Source organism: Spermophilus citellus (assembly GCF_964194105.1).
Source record: "Spermophilus citellus genome assembly, chromosome: 4".
NCBI classification, from domain to species: Eukaryota; Metazoa; Chordata; class Mammalia; order Rodentia; family Sciuridae; genus Spermophilus; species Spermophilus citellus.
The window spans coordinates 124,018,020-124,044,426 of NC_138185.1; the positions used below are offsets into that span (position 1 = coordinate 124,018,020).

General features: G+C 32.9%; 1 protein-coding gene across 2 annotated transcripts in view; it reads left to right on the plus strand.

Annotated features, from left to right (window-relative positions):
- The window catches only part of RFX7 (regulatory factor X7), a 127,340-nt gene that overhangs the window by 25,562 nt on the left and 75,371 nt on the right, over positions 1 to 26,407 (plus strand). The gene's annotated exons all lie outside the window — the stretch shown is intronic.

Sequence of the window (26,407 nt, forward strand, 5' to 3'; positions counted from 1 at the left end):
TTCTTTCTTTCTTTGGTACCCAGGATTGAACCCAGGGCACTTAACCATTTTTGAGCACATCCCCAACCCTTTTTTGTTTTTATTTTTTTATTTTTTTTTTATTTTTTTTATTTTTTTTTATTGGATGTTCACAACATTACAAAGCTCATGACAAATCATATTTCATAGATTAGAATCAATTGGGTTATGAACTCCCATTTTTACCCCAAATACAGATTGCAGAATCACATCGGCTACACATCACATTTTTACATACTGCCATATTAGTGACTGTTGTATTCTGCTACCTTTACTATCCTCTAATATCCCCCCTCCCCTTCCCTCCCATCTTCTCTCTCTACCCCCCTTTTTTGTTTTTAGAGACAGGGTCTCACTGAGTTGTTAGGACCTCACTAAGTTGCTGAGGCTGGCTTTGAACTTGGCAATCCTCTTGCCTCAGCATCCTGAGCCACTGGGATTACAGGTGTGTGCCACCATGCCCAGTTTACAATTTCTGTTTATGGCAAAGCTCTGAGCAAATTAGGGATATAAGGGGAACTTTCTTAATGAATGTGATCTACAAAGAAACATCAAAAAATATACTCATTAGTGAAAAATATTTAAAATACTCCCTTTAAAATGAATAAACAATAAATGTTCAGAGTTCATAGTACATTTAGATGAAAAGAAAAAAATAACATGAATAAAACAGAAATAGTTAGAAGGAAGAAATTTACCATAGGTTAACCAATATAGAAAACTCAATCAACATAAAAATTATTGACTTTATTAAGATAGTCAATAAAAATATTTAAAATGTAACTGGAAAATTTCTTGGTGATAGCTCTAATTTTAGATGTTTAAGACTTTATTATATATTTAAAAGCCTTATTGAAAGATATAAATAATTTAGGACCGAATAAATGGAGATATATACCATGTTTCTTGTAATAAAGACTACAGTAAACATTTTTTATTTCTCACCAAATATGTTTCATATGTATTCATTGTAATTTTAATCCAAATAGTATTTTTTTTTAAAAATCTGATTTAGGACTGGAGTTGTAGCTCAGTGGTAGAGCACTTGCCTTGCAAGTGTGAGGCACTGGGTTGGATCCTAGCACCACATAAAAACAAAAGTATTGAATCCATATACAACTAAAAAAAAATAGAAAAAAAATCTGATTTAGGCTTTTTTTATGGAACAGGAAAAGATCTAGAATAGGCAAAATGCACCTAAGAGAGGGAAGTCATAGGTTAAGAAGTTGCTGTACCGAAATAAAAAAATTCTTAGAGATAAATGAAAATACACACAACATATCGGAATCTATGGGACACAATGAAAGCAGTTTTAAGAGGGAAATTCATCGCCTGGAGGTCATTCCTCAAAAAAAGAAAAAAAACAACAAATAAATGAGCTCACACTTCATCTCAAAGCCCTAGAAAAGGAAGAGCAAAACAACAGCAAATGTAGCAGAAGGCAAGAAATAATTAAAATCAGAGAGGAAATCAATGAAATTGAAACAAAAGAAACTATTGAAAAAATTAACAAAACTAAAAGTTGGTTCTTCGAAAAAATAAATAAGATCTACAGACCTTTAGCCATGCTAACGAAGAGAAGAAGAGAGAGAACTCAAATTACTAACATACGGGATGAAAAAGGCAATATCACAACAGATGCTACAGAAATACAGAAGACAATTAGAAATTATTTTGAAAACCTATATTCCAATAAAATAGAAGATAGTGAAGATATCGATAAATTTCTTAAGTCATATGATTTGCCCAGACTGAGTCAGGAGGATACACACAATTTGAACAGACCAATATCAATGGATGAAATAGAAGAAGCAATCAAAAGATTACCAACCAAGAAAAGCCCAGGACTGGATGGGTATACAGTGGAGTTTTACAAAACCTTTAAAGAAGAATTAATACCAATACTTTTCAAGTTATTTCAGGAAATAGAAAAAGAGGTAGCTCTTCCAAATTCATTCTATGAGGCCAACATCACCCTGATTCCGAAACCAGACAAAGACACCTCAAAGAAAGAAAACTACAGACAAATATCTCTAATGAACCTAGATGCAAAAATCCTCAATAAAATTCTGGCGAATCAAATACAAAAACACATCAAAAGAATTGTGCACCATGATCAAGTAGGATTCATCCCTGGGATGCAAGGATGGTTCAATATACGGAAATCAATAAATGTTATTCACCACATCAATAGACTTAAAGACTTAAAGAACCATATGATCATCTCGATAGATGCAGAGAAAGCATTCGACAAAGTACAGCATCCCTTTATGTTCAAAACATTAGAAAAACTAGGGATAACAGGAACTTACCTTGACATTGTAAAAGCTATCTATGCTAAGCCTCAGGCTAGCATCATTCTAAATGGAAAAAAATTGAAGCCATTCCCTCTAAAATCTGGAACAAGACAGGGATGCCCTCTCTCACCACTTCTATTTAATTTAGTCCTTGAAATACTAGCCAGAGCAATTAGACAGACAAAAGAAATTAAAGGCATAAAAATAGGAAAAGAAGAACTTAAATTATCACTATTTGCGGACGATATGATTCTATACCTAGAATACCCAAAAGAGTCTACAAAGAAACTACTAGAACTAATAAATGAATTCAGCAAAGTGGCAGGATATAAAATCAACACGCATAAATCAAAGGCATTTCTGTATATCAGCGACAAAACTTCTGAAACGGAAATGAGGAAAAACACACCATTCACAATATCCTCAAAAAAAATATAATACTTGGGAATCAACCTAACAAAAGAGGTGAAAGACTTATACAATGAAAACTACAGAACCCTAAAGAGAGGAGTAGAAGAAGATCTTAGAAGATGGAAAAATATACCCTGTTCATGGATAGGCAGAACTAACATTATCAAAATGGCGATATTACCAAAAGTTCTCTATAGGTTTAATGCAATGCCAATCAAAATCCCAATGGCATTTCTTGTAGAAATAGATAAAGCAATCATGAAATTCATATGGAAAAATGAAAGACCCAGAATAGCAAAAGCAATTCTAAGCAGGAAGTGTGAATCAGGCAGTATAGTGATCCCAGATTTCAAACTATATTACAGAGCAATAGTGACAAAAACAGCATGGTACTGGTAGCAAAACAGGCGGGTGGACCAATGGTATAGAATAGAGGACACAGAGACTAATCCACAAAGTTACAACTATCTTATATTTGATAAAGGGGCTAAAAGCATGCAATGGAGGACGGATAGCATCTTCAACAAATGGTGTTGGGAAAACTGGAAATCCATATGCAACAAAATAAAACTGAATCCCTTTCTCTCACCATGCACAAAAGTTAACTCAAAATGGATCAAGGAGCTTGATATCAAATCAGAGACACAGCGTCTGATAGAAGAAAAAGTTGGCTCCGATCTACATATTGTGGGGTCGGGCTCCAAATTCCTTAATAGGACACCCATAGCACAAGAGTTAATAACAAGAATCAACAAATGGGACTTACTTAAACTAAAAAGTTTTTTCTCAGCAAGAGAAACAATAAGAGAGGTAAATAGGGAGCCTATATCCTGGGAACAAATTTTTACTACTCACAATTCAGATAGAGCCCTAATATCCAGAGTATACAAAGAACTCAAAAAATTAGACAATAAGATAACAAATAACCCAATCAACAAATGGGCCAAGGACCTGAACAGACACTTCTCAGAGAAGGATATACAATCAATCAACAAGTACATGAAAAAATGCTCACCATCTCTAGCAGTCAGAGAAATGCAAATCAAAACCACCCTAAGATACCATCTCACTCCAGTAAGATTGGCAGCCACTATGAAGTCAAGCAACAACAAGTGCTGGCGAGGATGTGGAGAAAAGGGTACACTTGTACATTGCTGGTGGGACTGCAAATTGGTGCGGCCGATTTGGAAAGCAGTATGGAGATTCCTTGGAAAGCTGGGAATGGAACCACCATTTGACCCTGCTATTGCCCTTCTCGGACTATTCCCTGAAGACCTTAAAAGAGCATGCTACAGGGATTCTGCCACATCGATGTTCATAGCAGCACAATTCACAATAGCTAGACTGTGGAACCAACCCAGATGCCCTTCAATAGATGAATGGATAAAAAAAATGTGGCATTTATACACCATGGAATATTACGCAGCACTAAAAAATGACAAAATCATGGAATTTGCAGGGAAATGGATGGCACTAGAGCAGATTATGCTTAGTGAAGCTAGCCAATCCCTAAAAAACAAATACCAAATGTCTTCTTTGATATAATGAGAGCAACTATGAACAGAGCAGGGAGGAAGAGCAGGAAGAAAAGATTAACATTAAACAGAGACATGAGATGGGAGGGAAAGGGAGAGAAAAGGGAAATTGCATGGAAATGAAGGGAGACCCTCATTGCTATACAAAATTACATATAAGAGGTTGTGAGGGGAATGGGAAAATAAACAAGGAGAGAAATGAATTACAGTAGATGGGGTAGAGAGAGGAGATGTGAGGGAAGGGGAGGGGGGATAGTAGGGGATAGGAAAGGTAGCTGAATACAACAATTACTAATAGGGCATTATGTAAAATTGTGGATGTGTAACCGACATGATTCTGCAATCTGCATTTGGGGTAAAATTGGGAGTTCATAACCCACTTCAATCTAATGTATGAAATATGATATGTCAAGAGCTTTGTAATGTTGTGAACAACCAATAAAAAAAAAAAAAAGAAATTGCTGTACCAAATGCCAAGACTAGTGATGATTACAATATTTATGATAGTTTGGTATTAACATACAGATAAATAACTGGAGAAAAAGAATTGAACCTAGAAAAGACTCATATATATCCTGACACTTGTTACAGGATAGAGGTGATCTTTCAAACAATAGAAGAATTGTCTTTTTAATAAATGCTGGTAGAATAACTGAATATAGAAGAAAAATGAAATGGGTCCCTTTTCACCTTGATACAAAGTCAATTAAACTTTTTTGTTTTGAGATAACTGTTGATTCACATGTAATTGTAAGAAATTGATTCTGTATATCCTGTTAAACATTTTCCTCCAATGGTAACATCTTAAAATTTGTAGTAAAATATTACAATGAAGATATTGATGTTGATACAGTCAAGACTGAGCATTTTCATCACCACACAGATCCCTATAGGACCCTTTTACAACCACACCCACTTCCTTCTCACCCTTCACCCTCTCCTTAACTCTTAGCAATCACTAACCTGTTTTTCATTTCTAAAAGTTTTGCCATTTCAAGAATGTTGTCCTACTAGGTTTATATAGTAAGTAATCTTTTGGCTTTTTTCACTTGACATAAATCTCTGATTATTTGTTCAGGTTGTCCCAGTTATTAATAATAATATATTCCTCTTTATTGCGGAATAGTATTCCCTGACATGAATGTACCACAGTTTGTTTTACCCATACCTAAATAATAATGAAATAATCCTAATTCTCACCTCAGTTTCTTTGTATCATTATTGTAATTCTTTTTACTTTATGGAAACATACACAGGGTATATGTATATAAAATCATACATAATTGAATACATTATTCCTGTTATTATTTTGAACAAACTGTTATCTGTATGATCATTACATTTTATCTTCACTTTTCCCTTCTCTAACGTTCTTTGCTTCTTAATGTAGATTTGAGTTCTGTACTTTATCATTTTTTTTTTTTTTTTGCTTTCTTTTTTGGGAGGAATGGGATATTGGGGATTGAACTCAGGGGTACTCAGACCACTGAGCCACATCCCCCTCCCCATTTTTTTTTTTTTAATTTAGAGACAAGGTCTCACTTGAGTTGCTTAGCACCTCACCTTTGCTAAGGCTGGCTTTGAACCTGTGATCCTCCTGCCCCAGCCTCCTGAGCCAATAGTATTACAGGCATGCACCACCATGCCTGGCTGTTTTTCTTCTTTCAAAAAAAAATTTTTTTTCAACAGTTTTTGCAAGGCATGTCTACTGCCAACAAATTCCTTCAATTTTTTTGGTAAGACATTCCTCCTTCAGTATTGAAGGGTATTTTTTTTTTTCTGTTTTAGTATTCTCTCAACAGTTTAAGTATTTCACTCCACTATGCTCCTGCTTATGTCATTTCTTAAGATTGGTCAGATGTTAATTGTCATCTTGTTTATGCATGTGTAGCTAAAGTGTCCCCCTCACCCCTTGCCTTCTTCTAGGATTTTTTTTTCTTTTATTTTCTGTAGTTTGAGAATGATATGGTTAGGTATAGTGTTTGTTTGTTGGCATTTGTCCTGGTGCGTGTTCTGTCAGCTTCTTGGATCTGTTGTTTGATGTCTGACATTAATTTGGGGAAGTTCCTTGTCATTATTGTTTGAAAAACTTTCTTTGTTCCTGCCTTTCCTATCTTTCTTGAATTTCTCTTACACACTTTACATCTTTTGTAGCTTTTCTACAGTTGGATATTCCAGGGGTCTAAAGTCTTTTTTTTTTTTTTTCAACTTCTGTAGTTTCTATTGAGATATCCTCAAGCTTACATTCTTTGCGCATGTGTGTTCAGTCTACCAAAGCCCATCTGAGTTGAAATACTTTGTTTCTGTTAACTAATCTGTAGCTTTTCTTTTTAGTTCTTATAATTTTCATCCCTTTTTCTTATATTATCATCTGTCCTTGCAGGCTGTCAACTCTAGCATCTTAATTATAGTTATTTTAAGTTCCTGACCTTAGAATTTCAACATCTTGGCCATATCAAAGTCTGATTCTATTGCTAGCTGTGCTCATGAAACCAGATATGATATGCTGGGTAAAAGGAACTGCTGTATATAGCCTTTAGTAATGTGGTGGTAAGGTTTAGGGGAGGGAACATTCTGTAATTCTATAAATTTCACACTTTTAGTAAACCTGAACTGGAATCTGGACTATAAACTTCATGAGTACTTTTTGATCCCCCCCCCCCCCAACTCTCAATGAGTCAGAATGATTAAAGGTGGCTAAAGTTGGAAAATTCCCTTCTTTCAGGTCATTTGGTCAGACGAGGCTATGTTTGAACTAGTTTATCTTGAGGGTTGAACTTGTTAACAAGAATAGAATGCTTTGGTATATTTCAAAATGGTTCCTTTGTCTCTTCTACCTGAATTACATGGGAATTTTTCCCCACCATTGACTGAGAATATCTGCTTGAGGTAAAATTCAGAAAAGTTGAAGAACCTCCAGTGATTGGATCCTCTTGGAGTTTTTCTCTCTCAGACTTGTCCACACTGAGCCTCCAGCAACTCATCAGTTACAGTACAAGTTCCCCTGCTTTGATACTGATTCTCACAGAGGTTTTGCTGTTTTGCTCCACTCTGTGAATCTAAGAGAAATTTCTCATTTTCCAGTTTGTTTAGCCTTTTTTCTTGTCGTAGATCTTATTGGAGATTTCAGCTTCTTGCATGCAGAATCAAAAATCTAGCTTTTAAAAATTTTTTTTTCTTTTAAACTTTCTAACAGAGTCTTTTCCAAAACTGGCATCCAGTTTATCAGTTTTCTCTATTATGGATAATGCTTTTGATGGCACATCCACCTTGCCACCTAGATATGAGAGATTTTCTCTCTAAAAATTTTGTAGTTTTGTTTTAAATTTAAGTTCATGATCCATTTTGAGTTAATTTCTGAGACTTATCTTTTGGGGGGGATGGGAGAAGATAACAATTATTGAACCCAAGGATGTTTTTCCTTTTAAGACAGAGTCTTACTGAATAGCTCAGGCTGGTCTTAAACTTGGGATTCTCCTGCCTCAGCCTCCCAAGTTGCTGAGATTACAGGTGTGCACCATAGTGCCCACTCAGACTTATCCTGAAGTTCATGTTTTAAACTTTATTTTAATTGTGACAAATACACATAACACAAAATTTCCCATCTTCACCATTTTTAAGAATATAGTTCAGGGGCTGGGGATGTGGCTCAAGCGGTAGCGCGCTCGCCTGGCATGCGTGCGGCCCGGGTTCGATCCTCAGCACCACATACCAACAAAGATGTTGTGTCCACCGAGAACTAAAAAAAATTAAATATTAAAAATTCTCTCTCTCTCTCTCTCTCTCTCTCTTTCTCTCTCTCTCTCTCTCCTCTCTCACTCTCTCTTTAAAAAAAAAAAGAATATAGTTCAGTGGTATTAGGTATGTTCACATAGTTAGGGGGGCATTAACACCTTCCATCTGTACTCAGTAAACACTAGTCCCCCTCCTACCACACCTTGATACCCACAGTTCTTTTTTTCTCTGATTTTAGCTAGTTCAACTAAGTACCTCATAAGTAGAATCATACAGTATTATTTTTCATTTTGTGACTGGCTTATTTCACTCAGCACATCCTTAGGCTTCACCTATGTTGTAGAATGTATTCATATATATATTTTTTTAAGGCTAAATGATCTGTTGTAGTATATATCTTTTTTTTGTCCACTCGTTTATTGGTAGATATTTGAGTTGCTTCCACCTTTTTCTATTATGAACAATGCTGCTCTGAACATGGGTGTACAAATATCTGTTTGAGCCCTTCCATCAGTTCTTTTATGTATATATACAGAATTGGAACTAGTGAGTTCTGTTGTAATTTTATTTTTAATGCTCTGAGGGCCACTGTACTATTTCCCATAACAAATGCATCTCCACAAGCACTGGCACTTACATTCTGGTTTTGGGGGTTGGTTTGTTTATTTTTTTAATAGTTGACATCTTACTGGGTATGAAGTAGTATCTATAATATATGGATGGCCCATTGCTACAATACCATTTGTTGAAAAAGCTTTTTCCTCCATTTAATTGTGTTTGCACTTGAGCATATTTGAGTACTTTTATTTCCAGATTTTCTTTTCTGTTTCATTGGTGTGTGTTTCTGTCACCTATCAATACTATGGTAATACTAGCTTCATAAAATGAATTTGGAAGTTTTCCCTGTTCTGTTTTCTCGAAAGAAATGTATAGAATTGGTGATAGTTCTTAAACATTTGTAGAGTTCTCTAGTGAAAACATATGGGCATTTACATTCAAGTTTAAAGTTTTGGTAATCATGTAAGAGTATGAAGGGATAAATCACTAACTAACTAGTTGAAGTACAACTGAAAGATTAGTATTTAAAATATTTAAAGACATTCTTCAGTTTACTAAGATACAAATAAGCAAATAGACATTTGGGCAAAGTTACTTCTTCTTTGATCCTATAGAAAGAACGTTGAATCTAAACTAAGGATTTGGAGAGACCAGATAATATTTTTTGGAGTGTATACTTTGTTTACATTTGAGACACCTTCCACAAACCATAGAAAAATCTTGCTCCTAAAAGGAAGTAACTCTCCTTTTGTCTTTATTGTTTTAATTGACTCTTATAGGTATTTCAGGTCCCTTTTGGTTCTAGATAGTATTTTAAATATTTTTGTGTGCATTACTTTTTCTGGTTGGATGATGACTTTTTAAAACTTTGTCCTGTGAAGCTCACAGTGCTTTTAAGCATGGCTTTTTTCAGGTGAGTTTGTTATCCTCATTCTCATTTGTTTTCAAAAAGTTCTCTCTCTCTCTCTCTCTCTCTCTCTCTCTCTCGCTCTCTCTCTTTTTTTTTTTTTTTTTTTTTTTTGGTTTACAGGAATATAGGAACACAAACTAAAATAAGATTATTTTAAGTAGGATTTTAATTAAAATCATCCTGTATTCCATAGCCATTAAGACTTGAATGTGGGCAAGTTTTTTTTTTTTTTTTTTTGCTAAGGGTTTATGAGTTTTATTTCTTTTTTTAAAAATCCAGCTTTTGTTTTGTCAATTTTTAATTTTTACTTAACCACTGAGCTGCATCCCTTTTTATTTTTTATTTTGAGACAGGATCTAGCTAAGTTGCTGAGGCTAGCTTTGAACTTGGGATCTTCCTACCTCAGCCTCCTGAGTCTATGGGATTATAGGTGTGCACCACACTCAGCTCACCTTTTGGTCTTGATTAAATAAAAAGGTATTCCTGATAATTTAGTTCTTAGAGTTTATATATGAATATTAGTAGGAACTAAACCTTCAGAGTGTTAGCCCATGATATCCTTTTTCTTATAATCCATCCTTACTAAGAGTTTAGCATTAGATTTTCCCTATAGTTTGGAGCGCATACTAACTACCTATGCTTCTAAATCAACATTTTCCCGTTTGCAATACTAATTCTATGAAAATAAAAGCTTTTGATTAAATTAATTTGGGAAATGTTGCTAGGATAACTCTGTAACCCACTCTCAAATGGTCAAAGTGTGTGTTAGAATATTAAGATTCATAAGGAATCCTCTTTTATAAGGATGGGGAACATAATCCTCCTTAAAATCCTATGTTAAATAAAATTAGAATCCTATCTAACTTTGTCGAACTCACACTTGCTAAGTTTTCTTGAACATCAGCCATTTTTTGCATGGGTTATCTATGTGTATTGGGAGAATAGTCCTCACAAAATGCAGTTAGAAAATACTGCTAATAAATCACTAATCTGTATCAACTTTGTAGTTCTCTTCAGCTCCAGGTTGTAATTTGACTGGCTACTAGTATTTTCATACTCTTTTATATTTAACAACTGTCTTCTACCTATGTTATGTCATAATTCCTTACTGACTACAACATAAATGCTTTATACCTGTGCTGTGATTCTTGCTTTAAAGCAAGGAACAGTAGGATATTAGCTAAGTGATTTTGGGCAGCGGGGGAGAACAGATACTATAATATTGATTATTTTACTGTCCTAGTAAAATCTAGAAGGGAATTATTCTGCATGTATTGTGGTCAATGGCGGTCTATACAAGAGTATTGGAAGTTAAGTTTAAACCTTAAAATAACAGATGACCTCTTTTTGTCTCTGCTTGCTTACTTCTAAAGCAGTCTTCAAACGTTTTTACATTCTTTATAGTTCATAAGACATGCTCTTCCGTGGATCTGTGCTGTCCATTTCACTAGCCAGTAGTAACATATGGTCATTGAGCGCTTGAAACATGGCTAGATTAAATTGAGATGTGTTGTAACTGAAAATAACACTGGATTTCAAAGATTTAGTATCAAAAAGGATAAAATGTTTGAAATTTTTATATTGATTATGTATTTAAATGGTAATATTTTGATAACCCAGCCTCCTGTTGTGCCTTTAAAATATATGTCTTGGTATCTTCCTCTCTAAAAGCATCATTTATTTGAACATTGAGAAGATGAGCTTACAACTCATCAATTTCATTAAATAGCCTTCTCCTTTATAAATTAAAACAACATTTACTCCTTTGTGGGAGAGAATTTTAGTGTTAACTATATAATTGATTTTTGTATTATTTTTATCTTTTATTATGAGAAAAGTACAGTGATTCTGTGGTTTAAGTGAAAGGCAATTAGTTTGGTGACTGTTTTTTGAATCAAATACTCAGGTTCTGAACCCTTTACTACTGTAATAAACCCTAGAAAGAAGTAATAAGTCATGTCTCATAAGCATACCAAAGGACCATCCCAACAGCAATTTTCAGAAACTTTCTGGTATTCATTTATATGAGATGTTGGCATTGTCTAATATGCACTTCAAACATCATTATCTGATTCTGCCATTTTATAGGAAAACTCATTCTAACTTTAGTCTTCTATAACATTTCCTTTTTGATTTCTCTTATAATCTGGGTTACGTGTCTAAAAATGATTTAATGCTTTTTTAGTTTAAAAAGAATTGCATATACCTAGTGCATCACCTATTAGTGATACCTAAGATATATCTAAAGAAAATTATGTCATTTATCGTTATTCCCGAGTGTGTGCGCGCGCGCACTGACAAACACACACACACACACACACACATACTTCTTATCTCTAACCCAGTTTTTTCATTATGTAACATGAAAAGGTGCTAAGTTATATGGCTATAAAACCTTTTTTCTGAAATAGTACAGTGTCGGAGAAGAAGAGTTATTTTCCCCACTGGGCTATCCAACAACATTATCCTGCTCCCAGTTTTAGTTTGCTTTTAAGTATTTTATATGTTTATTATAAAATTTAAGCAGTGACAAAAAGTATAAAAGCTTTCTAAAATTTTGAGAAGAAAATGAAGCCTCAAAAATCTCATTTTTCAAAGAAAACAGAGCTGTCCTTACAGATGGGTCTCAGTGTACATGCACCTGCCTCCTGGCTCCTTTTATTATTTTTATGGGCCTTCTTACCTATCCTATAGACCAACTAAATTTTCCTGTATTTGGAAACTGCAGCTACTTCTGCAAAATCAGCACTAGAGGGCATTGAAGTTTAGCAAAGGCTAAGCCTTCCTATAACTCACTTCTGGCAATAGATAATTGTTGTTAGGGAAAAGAAACTTCCCAAAATTGTGGGACTAGAGCCCACAATTTTCTTGATTAAATTTTTATTTCTGCTATATATATCACAATATTTCTTATTAGATAATTCATTTGAAGATTTAATTTTTAAAAGTATGTTATATATGAGTAAATGCTTTCCTAAGACAAAATTGACTATCCACCATATACTTGAAGCCTGTTGACTCTGTGAACTTTTGTTATCAACTTGAAAATCTGTTTGTTTGCTTTTGGGGGAAAAAAAAGGAGAGAAACATGGATTGAGACTAAAGAAGCAGCAAACTTTGTTCAGAATACTGCCTGCTTTAAAATACAGATTTTTTATAATCCTTTTAGTGCATGTTATATCCCCTTAGTGCTATTCATAAATATTATAATGGAAAAATTCAGGATTTGGAGCAATCAGCTGTCATTTAATGAAAGACGCCTATATATGGAAGAACAGCAGAAAAGAGAAAATAACTCACTAGAAAGTGAAAATTAGTCATATAATCTATAAGCTTTCAAATACTACCAACATACACTTTCAGTATTACTCCATGACTGCTTAATAAACATCAAGTAACAGTGGCCCAGTAGTCATTGACAATAGTGACTCAATCTGCTATTCTTAGTTTTCTGTGTTGTCTATTTTAATAATGTTTGTTTCATAGTTTGAATCAACATCAGAAGGTTTTGGGGTCTTAAACTAGTCTCACCTATAGAACATACATGATTGATGTGCTTTTCTTTTACAAGGATCTGCTAAGCACTTTCCCCTTAAAATTTTCATTGTGAAAAATTTCAGATATATTACAAAAAGAGAAAAAAAAAACTATGAACCCTCATATCTTTATTGTTCAGCTTTGACATTGTTAATAACCTTCCCATAACCCCCATTGGTTATTTTGAAGGGAATCCTCACATTTATGATTTCATCTATAAATAAATATAACTGTGATTGACACTAAAAGAGTAGTTTGTTAATAGCAGCAAACATAATCAATACTCAGATATCTAGGTGCATTTCATTTTGGGAGGAGAGGTTACAGTTTGTTTCAATCAGTAATCTTATAGTACCATTGGTTAATATCTCTTAATCTATAGATTCCCTTTAAAATTTTTTTCTTAACAGTTTTTTATTTGTTAAGCAACCCTTCATCTGAATTTTGCTGATATCATCTCCTTGGTGCTATTTAGTATATTCCTCTTCTCCTCTATATCTAAAAATTAGAAGTTAGATGTGATGTGATACTTGGGCAAGTAGTGGTGTGTACTTTCATCAAGTATTAAGAATTACTTTCATGATTGTACTGAACTAGATATAATATTGATCTGGGAATATTAGAGTTTTATATTTGTTTTGTTTTGTTAAGGACCACTGAGGCATGTCTTTGACCTCATTCTTCTTTTTATTTTCTATTGCCTTCCCTCACACATACACTTGAACTTCAGGTTGGGAATTGTTGGGAAGACACTATTACCTACTTGATGTATGTTCCTGCATTATTTAATTTTAAATATAGGAGCCAATGACTATTCTGAATGGAAGTAATACAATATATCTTTAATCAATTTTTCCCATCTCTAGGTTTCCTATGATGTTTATCACCACCTTCCCGATAGGAATTGTTCAGCTAGAATTGCTGTATCAGGTTTTCAATATGTCATTGCCTTTCTATACCTAGATTTCCCTGAACATTCTACAAAGACATTAATAAATGGTTTTACTAGCATTTCAGGTTTTTTAAAATTTTTGTGTTTTGAATTAATTTGGCACTAAGATAAGCAGAATATTCTCATCTTGGAGGAGAAAGAGCAGAGTCAGTATCCAGTTACACATAAGCAGTATTTTTGCTTCTAGCATTCCAGAGTCTATTTTAATACCCTTTGACTTTTATGTTATGATACTTGGTTTGTATCAAGGAGCAATATCTAGATATTTTTCCTACATTTTATCTTCCCCTTGCCTCCCTTTCTCTCTCTTCTCTCCATTTCTTCTTTTGAATATACATTTAGAGTTGCCTAATGTGTATCAAAGTGCTAGGCTTAATGAAACACATTAACAAAACAAAGTTTTTATCTACAAGGGAAATGATGGCCCATTGGGACCTATAGTCATTTATATGGAGTGAGGAGAGTCATATTACACACAGAATCCAGAAAAACTGAACCCCCAAATTTAAAAAGCAGACTTTTAGGAGAAAATAAATCTCTTTGTGGAGCTGGGATTGTGGCTTAGTGATGGAGCACTTGCCTAGCATATGTGACACACTGGGTTCCATTCTCAGCACCACATACAAATAAATGAATAAAATAAAAATTTCTTCAACAATGTTTTAGCATTCTTCCTGGATAATGGGGACAAATAAAAATCAATGTGTGAACTTACATAAATCATTTAACTTCTTTTCTGTTTTAGAAGTCAGTAAAGTAACCCCTGTCTTCATTGTCTTCATTATACCTTTTGTGTGTGTGTGTGTGTGTGTGTGTTTGTGTGTGTGTGTGCGCGTGCGTGCGTGCGCGAGCGCTAGGGATTGAACCCAGGGCCTTGTCAATGTGAGGCAAGCACTCTACCAACTGAGCTATATCCCCAGCCCTCATTATACTTTTTTAATCCTCAATTTCCTTAACTGGAAGTATCAGGGTTAGACTAGTGTCATGTAGCATTTATTAAGAACCTATTACATGCTTATTATTGTAATATGGCCTTTATATAAATCGTCTTTTTACCAAAACCTCTGGAGGAGTATAAAATGGTGCATCTAAGTTAAAAGCATATAACTAGTAGTTGCAGAATTCTTCCTTATAAAGACGATAAAAATAAAAATTTCTTCAACTAATAAAAATATTTTTAAAATAAATAAATAAATCTCTTTGTGACCTGATAAGGAAAAAAAAATTTAAACACAACACCAGAATCATTTTTCATATAGAAAAACACGTTCAAGTGCCACATAATGATGTTTCAATCAACAGTGGACCATGTGAGCCTGTAAAGAGAATGAAGCTGAAAAATTCTTACTTTCAGATAGTCATTGGCTGTCGTGATAGCACAATACATTATTTACATGTTGATGAGGATAATGGTATAAACACACTTACTGTGCTTCTAGTCATGTACTAGTATAGAGCATAACATTTATATGCAGTTCACAATATTTGATAATAAACAACTATGTTACTGGAGTATGTATTTGCTATACGTTTTTGTCAGTAGAGAGTTAATCCCCCGATTATGAAAAAGAATTTACTGTAAAAACAGTATACCTTGTTTTGCCAGCAGCTGACTGATCAAGAGGCCATGATCAACAAAACTGCAATATTTTATTTTTAGATATATTTAACATTTGTAATAAAAATACACAAATTCATGAGAATGATAACTTCCAGACAATGGTCACTGCTGAGGAAGGAACGGTAGAATCAGTTTTATCTGTAAAGTTTTCGTCCTTAATTAAAAATGAAAGGCAAAGTATTTATATTTATTCAATGGGTACCAGGTACTTTACTTGGCAATAAAGTTTATTCTTTTGTTAGAATTTTTTTATGCTCAGTACCACAAAATTGGCTTTATGGTAAAATTAATAAACCTTTAATAAGCATTCTGTGTCAAAAGCAAAGTTTGCTTTCCATACCTAAATAGAACTTTTGAAGTGACTCATTTGTTAATCACTAAGTTTACATATTATGGAATTTATGCATGTCTCAGCACTTGTGAAATTATTTTGCTTTTTATAGTCTAGAGATATGGCTCTCAATTAGGAACAAATGGAAATATGGGAACAGCTGTGGTTTTCACTATCTGGGCATTTAGTGGGCCCAGATTTAGTGCTACTGATGGCATTTAGTGGGTCCCATCCAGTGATGATAAACATCCTACAATGAGTAGGACAAGCCAATAAAATGAAGAGGGATGCCATTCATAATGTCAGTACCACATTGAGAAACATTGGTCTATAGGTTAATTTCATTTCAAAGTACAGTATAGTACAAATGGATATAATGCGATCTTTTATATTCTTTAAGGTAAATTAAATGAATTAAAATATCTGCATGGTGTGATAATTATTTTCTATGTACTTTATATTTTTCTGGCTACACCTTTCAACTCTCATATAATTAGTACTATTACTATGGTTATAAAAGAATTTAAAAACAATTTGTGTTCTTATATAAGCAAACTAAAGAATAAATACAGGTTGAACATCCAAAGTATCGAAATCCAAAGTCTGAAATGTTTTGAATACTGCCGTGATGCCAGAGGTAGAAAATTTCACATCCAACCTGATAATGTTGGATCATAGTCAAAATGCATGCACACTAAATATTGTATAAAATTACCTTTAGGCTATGTGTAGAAGGTATGTATTAAAAAATAAATGAATCTTGTTATTTGAACTTGGATCTCATCTCTGAGAGATCACACACATACACACACACACCAAAATATGAAAAATTCTAAAATCCACATTTTGATTCCAAGCATTTTAGATAAGGGATAAGGGATCTTCAACTGTACCTCACATTCATTGGGGCAAGTGTAAATACATATTCCTGTAATGTACTCTAGGCAGAGTCACAGTCTGCAAAAGGAATCTGAAGTCAGTGTATTTTTAACAGAATTAATTATTTCATAGGAGCAGAAGCTGGTTTGTTTAATTTGTCTTAGCAGGCATAGAACACAAACACTTTTAAAATTTATAGATGCATATATATCTCCCCTACCTCAGATTTTCCTTAGATGAAATCTTGAACAATATTCACAGATACCTGTTTCTAATACAGAAGATAGTTGATGTAAGTATACAGCAATTGTGAGTCTGACTTCGGACAGGGATTCCAAGTAAATACAAAAATAGTATTAAATTTTTGAATGGAGACCAAACTTGGTATTGGAAAACTGGGACTCAAGTAAGCAAGGTATCTAAGCGTTTTTCCAGGACTGCTGTTACCTACAATATATTATATACTAAGTATTTTTTGGCCCATGACTGCCAACTTACTTATTATGTCATGTTTAAGCCTCAAGTGAAGAAATTATTATGTTATTTTTTAATAAAGTGTTTCTGTGAGGTAAAGTAGACTTGGGTTAAGGTTGTTTGGATGTTCGGGGGTTTTTTTGTTGTTGTTGTTAATTTTTAAACACATGCTTCCTAAATTTGTTTTTGTATAGCCACACTATGTAAGAAAGTTTTATCCAGCTCCACTTAATAGTTTGACTTGGAGAAAATAAAATATGCTTTCTAAAATTATATCTTCAGTGCTTAAATTTTCTACTTGCTGATGTTTCTTCCTCTTTCCCTACTCAATTGATATAGGATTCAGGTTTACTTTACAACATACTGGTGATCTGACTTGATATAAAGTATAAAGCTTAAACTGAAAGATTTAGAAAATGAATGGTTATTATGTTTCAAAAACATAAAAGTCACAATACCACAGCAAAATTATGATACCAATAGTTTGTTACTGTTTTTAATTAATACCAAAATACAATTAGATATATACTATTTATTTAAGATTTTTATAGAAGTATTTTTTTTTTTTTGGTAGTACAGTGGTGGTGGGGGGAGTCAAACCGAGTGATTTGCACATGCTAGGCAAGCCCTCTACCACTAAGCTACACCCCCAACTCAGAAATAATTGTTTTGTTTTGCTTTTAATATTTTTTGTAACTGGACACATTAACCTTTATTTTATTTATTTATTTTTATGTGGCGCTGAGGATTGAACCCAGCGCCTCACATGTGCTAGGTGAGCACCCTACCACTGAAGTAATTATTTTTCAAAACCGGTGAAACTAAGTTTTATGCATATCAAATAGAATAAATTGTCAACAATTTAGAGAATGTTTAAAATATAAAAATATTAATGCTCGATCTACATTATCTGACAAATTTTTGCATATAAAATCATTAATAGTTTTATTCAGAAATTAAAATGAACATTTAAATTATGGAATATTAAGAAGGCAGATATCTACCTTTTTTAAGTACAAGTTCAAATGTATATCAGTGATTCACTATTCATTAGTAAATGTGTTTTGTGCATATTTTTCAGCTTTTGAAAAACTTCATTAATCTTAACTAGTCAGAATAATGGCAAAAAGGTACTTAATTCCACATATATTCCTCTGCCTCATTGATCAATACAGATATTCCCATTTTTTGTAAATTTTGAGTTTTTAATGCAAATTTATTTATTTATTTATTTATTTATTTATTTTTAGTTTTTGGTGGACACAACATCTTTATTTGTATGTGGTGCTGAGGATTGAACCCAGGCTGCACGAATGCCAGGCGAGCACGCTACCACTTGAGCCACATCCCCAGCCCCTTAATGCAAATTTATTTACATTTAATATACTTTTTAAATTTTTTTAATTCTTTTTAGTCATACATGACAGTAGAATATATTTTAACATATTATACATACATGAAGTATAATTTCCCATTCTTGTGGTTGTACATGGTGTGGAATTACACTGGTCATGTATTAATATATAAACATAGGAAAGTCATGTTCAATTCATTTTGCTGTCTTTTATATTCCCATCCCCACTTTCTTCCCTTCATTTCCCTTTGTCTAATCCAAAGTAGTTCTAGTCTTCCCTTCCCTATCTTTATTGTGGGTTAGCATCCTCTTATTAGAACATTAGGCCTTTGCATTTGGAGGATTGGCTTATTTCACTTAGCATGATAGTCTCTAGTTCCATCCATTTACCTGCAAATGCCATAATTTTATTCTTCTTCATGACTGAATAGTATTCCGTTGTGTATATATAACACATTTTTTTCTATTCATTCATCTGTTAAAGGATACCTAAGTTGGTTCCCATAGCTTAGCTATTGAGAATTAATGTTTATAGTAATAAACATTAATGTGGCTGCATCAATGTAGTATGCTGATTTTAAGTCCTTTGGGTATAAACCAAGGAATGGGATAGCTGGGTCAAATGGTGGGTCCATTCCAAGTTTTCTGAGGAAACTCCATATTGCTTTCCAGAGTGGTTGCACCAATTTGCAGTCTCACCAGCAATGTATGAGTGTACCTTTTCCCCCACATTCTTGCCAATATTTATTTTTACTTGTATTGTTTATATTTGCCATTCTGACTGGAGTGAGATGGAATCTCAGTTTACCTTAAAGGATGACTTTTCTCCAGGTTCTACCTGCTTTTGGTCACTGTTTTGCCTTAGTGGTTTTTAAAAAATATTTTGTCCACTGTATATAACTTATGTGTAGCAGGGTTACTCTAAGTTACCTTGTCATTAGCTGAAACAGAACATTGAAGCATTATTTTAATTGAAATAATAAAAATGCCCAGTATTCAGATTATTTTAGGAAGTTATAAAATGTCCACTAAATGGAATATTATAGTACATTATTTTAAAAAGTTGAAACTATCAGTAGAAAATGCTTTTGGTAAAAAAAAAAAAAAAATTTAGATAATTCCCTACTTTGAGTATACATAGGTAAAAATTGGACGTGTTCATGAATATACAATGGAGAAAATATGGAAAAAAAGAAAGAATTTATTGGTTAGAGTGTTGGAATTTGAAGGAAGTTTCCAAATATGTTCTATTAATATTAATAGAAAACTACATACATATAAACTCGACATATTTTGTATACTTATTTATTGTACTTTTAATATATATAGTAAGTTGAGCAGTTGTGACAGGATTCTCACCCCACACTCAAGATTTAAATATAAAATGTCAAAAGCAAAATACACAACAATGTTTCATATATATATATATATATATATATATATATATATATATATATGTGAGTAAGTAGGTAGGTAGATATTTGCTTAAAATCAAGAAAGTCATAGGTACCAGTAAAAAGGGTTAGGGAGAATTTGCTTAAGAAAGGCTGGGGTTGTAGCTCAGTGGTGGAGTGCTTGCCTTGCATGTGTAGGATACTGGGTTCAATCCTCAGCACTGCATAAAAATAAATAAATAAAATAAAGGTATTGTGTCCATCCATAACTGAAAAAAAATATACATATATATATATATATATATATATATATATATATATATGTATATTTTTTTTAAGGTAAGCAAGAACTAAATCCTAAATGGTTTGTAGTAGTTTTCAAGTTTTGATACAGAACTTAAATGCTTAATATCTTAATGTTAGTAGGAAAGTATAGGTCACATGGCTCTGTACCTTCACAGATAATTGAAACCCATCAACTATATGAAGCTTAGAGCCTGAAGAGAGATTTTTGCCCATGAAATTTGATTAAAAAGAGGAATCCATAGACCCAAAGAGTTTCAGGTAAACTTGATAGTTGCCCAGAGCACAGAGAACGGTAAATTATGAGATCCAGAACCATATGCTTATATTACTTGATTGTGAAGTTTTGATTTGATAAGCCCCTTATAGTACAAGCACTGTAAATATTAAATTAGTGTAAAACTGGGTCTGAAGCCGTTAAATCCCTAGATTCAAAAAGAGGCAGATGTGAAACTGTTTCCATGAGCCAAGGGATATATGACTGCTCTGAAAAAATAATCCTTGCTGATGATAAATTAATAATTTATATATTTCTCATCACAAGAGAAAACTGACACCAACCCAAGACATGTTTAGGAATTACTTGAGAAGAATAATTCTCACTTAAAATGGACTCATAATTAAATTTTAAAAAGTATAAATCACAGGAAAAAGTGATCTATCTTAAAGGAGACTGACACAAACTTCTTTTTTTTTTTTTAAAGAGAGAGAGAGAGAACTTTAATATTCATTTTTTAGTTTTCGGCAGACACAACATCTTTGTTTGTATGTGGTGCTAAGGATCGAACCCGGGCTGCAGGCATGCCAGGCGAGCGCGCTACCACTTGAGCCACATCCCCAGCCCTGACACAAACTTCTTATCAGTAGTAGATACTCAGAAGACCACAAAAAGAAAGGTTATTTAACAAAATTAATTGGAGACAACACAGAATTTAAGGGAAAATGGCATTACTAAGGAAAAAAGATACTAGATCATGATAAATGGAACACTGTGCCAAGAAAATATAAAAATCATAGTCTTACATATATCCATCAGTATAGTATGGGAGTTAATAAAGCAAGTGTCAGTAATTACAAAGAGAAATTTAAAAATGAAAAGTGTTATTTGAATATTTAACTTATCTCAGAAACTCTAGTTAAAACAGAAAAAATAGGCAATAAAAGATTTGAATATTAAAATTATTGCATTTGATTAAATGAATGTCTTTATAGAAGGACTTCTAGAAAATAAGTAGAAAGTATGGATATATTTAAAGAATACATGGATTATTTTTTTTTTAATTGACTATTACCTGGGTCTCAAAGGAAAATTAAATCATGGAAAACACATGCCCCAGATGAAATGAGAAGACAATTGGATCAGTAAATTTAAAAATAGAAAGTGTATATATACACACACACACACACACACACACACACACATCAAGCCCTAAATTACAAAAACTTAAAACAACAAAATTTATAGGGTATAGTTTAAAAGGTGAAACTTTTCAGGAATAGGAATAAAGTTACAATCCTTCTTTAGTGTACTTATTTTTTAAAAATATGGGAAATACATGTTTTGTGTTCAACTTTAATAGCATAAATAAAAATAAATAATAAAAAGTGATGATTTAAAAAAAGAGAACTGAGTCAACAAAAATATAGTTTAAAAAAGATACATGGATACTTCTTGGCCTCTAATATAAAGCTTATACGCTAGTAGAGAAGTTTCAATAGACAGATACAAATACCAGTGGCAATAATTACAATAAAGATCAGTAAATTAGCATAAAGGAGATAGAGGGTGACAAGAGCTGTTTTTTGTTGTTTTTGTTTTTAAGATAACGGTCAGGGATGGTTTCTGAGGAAATAAATGTTTGAACCATGAGCATATGAAGTTAGAGAACAGTCCAGGCAGAACTCCCTTTTGAAGAATGTTCGTGAACAGAAGAGCAAAAGCCCTGACTATCTCCCTAAAAATGATAAATTATATTAATCATAAAAAATGTCACCAGCATTATTCTTGATTACAATGAGTATAGAAGTAAACACTTCAGGGTAGAAATGAAACAAGGATAACTGCTCTCACTCCTACTCTTCATCATTATACTGGAAACTGTAGCCAATGTAATTAGAAAACAGAGGAGAATAAAAGAAACAGAAAGATTGAAAAGGCAATACGGAGATTCCTTGGAAATCTGGGAATGGAACTACCATTTGACCCAGCTGTTCCTCTCCTTGGACTATACCCAAAGGACTTAAAAACAGCATACTTACAGGGACACAGCCACATCAATATTTATAGCAGCACAATTCACAATAGCTAAACTGTGGAGTCGACCTAGATGCCCTTCAATGGATGAATGGATTAAAAAATGTGGTATATATACACAATGGAATTTTACTCAGCATTAAAAGAGAATAAAATCATGGCATTTGCAGGTAAATGGATGGCATTGGAGAAGATAATGCTAAGTGAAATCAGCCAATCCCAAAAAAACAAATCCTGAATGTTTTCTCTGATGTAAGGAGGCTGCCTCATAGTGGGATAGAGAGGGAGAATGTGGGAGGATTAGATGTATTCTAGATAGGGAAGAGGGTTGGGAGGGAAAAGGAGGGGGCAGGGGATTAGCAAGGGCGGGTGGAATGTGATGGACATCATTATCCAAAGTACATGTTTGAAGACTTGAATTGGGTGTCAACATATTTTATATATAAACAGATATGAAAATTTGTGGTATATATGTATAATAAGAATTGTAATGCAAAATAACCAAAGTACATGTATAAAGGCATGAATTGGCATGAACATAATACAAAGATATGAAAATTATACTCTATATGTGTAATGCATTCCATTGTCATATATTTTTAAAAATTAAATCAATAAAACTAAAAAAATCATTGATAACAATCAAAAAAAGATTGAAAGGAAGAAAAATATTATGACTTATAAATGAAATTATTATCTACAAGAGAATTTACATTCTATTAGAACTAAAAAGAGTACAGGAAGATTGATTGAGATAAAGGTCAGCCTAGAAAACCAGGAGTTTTCCACATAAGCAGAAATAAACTAGAATATGTAGTAGAGGAAAAAGATACAATTCAAAAATACCATCTATAAGCTGCCATGGATTCTTTCTAAAAAATTTGAACAGGTTTACAGAGAACATTGTCAGACACTTTAAGGACTGATGAAAATGTATCCAGATTGTCAGTATACCCCTCCTGCAAGTTCAAACTGCAGCATCACTACAACTGAAAAACTGTAGGACTGAAAAATTCACTTGGAAAAGTAAAGGTCCAAGAATTATGAAAGCCCTTGAAGATGGGGAAGGAGAGTTATGTCATCAAATAACTAAACATAATAATTGAAAATGTGGCATTACTTAGGGATAGACAAGTAGACCAATAATAAAACAGAAAAGAAAGGCCCAAAACAGATTCAAGCATTTCTGGAAATTTGGCATAATAAAATAAGGAACAACCAGGTTGCAGAGAGGAAAAATATGTATATTGCATCATACCATATACAAGAACAAATCCCAACTAGAGAAAATATCAAATTTTAAAAGCTAACTTATTTTTAGGATAACACATAGAATACCTTTGTAAATTTAGCTAGATAGGATTTCTTAAATAAGATCCCCCCTAAAAAACACATTATAAAGGGAAAAAAATGATACATATAATTTGACTAAATTTTTGAATTTTAGTAAAAGGTACCATTAACAGAAGTTAAATATGTATAACAAAATTAATAGCCAGGATATATAAGGATAACAGTCAATTCCACTTAAAAACTGTCAAAGGATAGGAACCAACAATTTGTGGAGAAGAAAAACCTGTATGTCCAACAAAAGTTGAAAAAGTACACTTTGCTACTGGTTGAGAAGAATATGATAAATTTTTTAAAAAATTGTATTCTTTTGAATTACAAATTTTTAATATGTATTATATTTGTGTATCATATATTAATGGACTATATCTACAAGGTAATAGAAAAAAGGAATTATCATACACTGCTGATGGAAGTATAAATGTATATAAGTACTTAGGAGAGGAATTTGGTAATATATAATAAATTGAAAAGATGCATTCATAAGCCCCAGAAAATAGACTTCTAGATTTGTAACAGAAATTTTTGTGGGTTTATATTAGGAGACATATACAAAACACTTATTACAATATCATTTGTAGAATAACCAGAAACTTTGTAATTGTCTTTTAACAAATGAATAAACTTGGAAGTCAGTGGGATACTTTTCAGTGATTAATGGTTAAAATTGATGGACTTTATGTCAACATGGATGGACCTCAAAAAGTTGAGTGAAAAAGCAATCGTAGAATCTGTACAATATAATGACATTTTAATAAACATTTTAATGTTTCACAGAACAATAATATATACTGTTTATAGATATTTGTGTACTTAATCCAAATTTCGAAATAACAGTTGAAAAAGTTATACATAAGATTAATGATGGATGCCTTTTGGAAGGTAGGGAGTGGTATGTGACTAGACAGAGAACCAGAAGAGGGCTGTGGCTGTGGCTCAGTGCTAGTGCACTTGTCTGGATGTGTGAGGTACTGGGTTCGATTCTCAGCACCACATATAAATAAATTAAATAAAGGTCTATCAACAACTAAAAAAAAAGAACCAAGGGAACTTGAACTTGACCTGTATCATTCTAATAGGTCAGTGTTAAATATGTATTAAAAATAAGTGGCTAGCTTAGGTGATTGCCAGGGTCCTTTTTTTCTTTTTTTTTAAACAGAGAGAGAATTTTTTAACATTCATTTTTTCAGTTTTCAGCAGACACAACATCTTTGTATGTGGTGCTGAGGATCAAACCCGGGCCGCATGCATGCAGGCGAGCGCGCTACGGGTTGAGCCACATCCCCAGCCCTTGCCAGGGTTCTTAACCGGCTCAGAAGTACTTCCATTTTACTTTTTAATTAAATCATTTAAAAGACTATCTTTTACGTATACCTTCTAGAGATTTTATTAAGTTAATATAGGCATACTCATCCTTTTTAGATAATCTCCAGAATAGTCAGTTTCTGATAAATGGGGATATATTGAAATTATGGTTTATAAAATAATCACATGTTCAGTTTCATGTTGTTTTCTTTATAAAACTTGGGATTCAGTGGGATATTTTTCAGTGATTAATGGTTGAAATTGATGGACTTTATGTTGAACATGGATGGACCTCAAAAAAGTCATTCTCAAATTGCCCCAGTTCCAGTTTTCTTCATATGGGGGGACTAAATGTGTTTTTTGTCATTTATTTATTCAGCAGATTTTGTTGAATATCTAACATGTGCCAGATGATTTAACAGTGAATTTAAAAAAAAAAAGCCTACTCTTATGGAGTTTAAATTCTAGCCAGGGAAGATAGCCATTAAATAAATAAATTCATGAAAATATAATATGCTAGTAGTTAAAAATAAAGCAGGATAAGAGAAATAGTGATTACAAGAAAGTGTTGATTTCAACCAAGGTGATGAGGGATGGTTAGATTCTGGATATGTTACTTTTTAATAGCAATTCCTAATCCATAGATTACTCTGTGATCTCAAGGGACATTGTGAGAGTTTTTGAAAAGTGGTAGCACATATTAGTTGCCAATGAATGATAAAACTGTACAGTGATCATAAAAGGAGATTTTAAAACCTCTAAAAATCTTTTGTAGGATTGTGGAAAGGGAATTTCATTCCTGTTTACTTAGAGGTTTCCTTTACTTTTCTTGCTCCTTTAAGTCATTGTGAATTATACAACTAAACTTAATCTCATCATACTTTGTTGTTTGCAAAAAAATGAAACTTGAAATCTGGGTACAGATTTTGATGTTAATTGCATTAATAGATCAGATATAAAATACTGATTTTTACTTTATAGCTTAACTGTATAGGTAGATACAAAGACAGATCAACCCATTTTTGTTTACATTCATTTGGCTCTAGACCTTTTATGGAAGATAATCTATTTAATGATATTTTATCTTGCATGATTCATTTGCTTTTGCATGTTAATAGATATTGTAACAAAATCCAAATGACAGTTAATTTATACTCCCTTCATTTGTGTTATGTATTATAGTCTAATT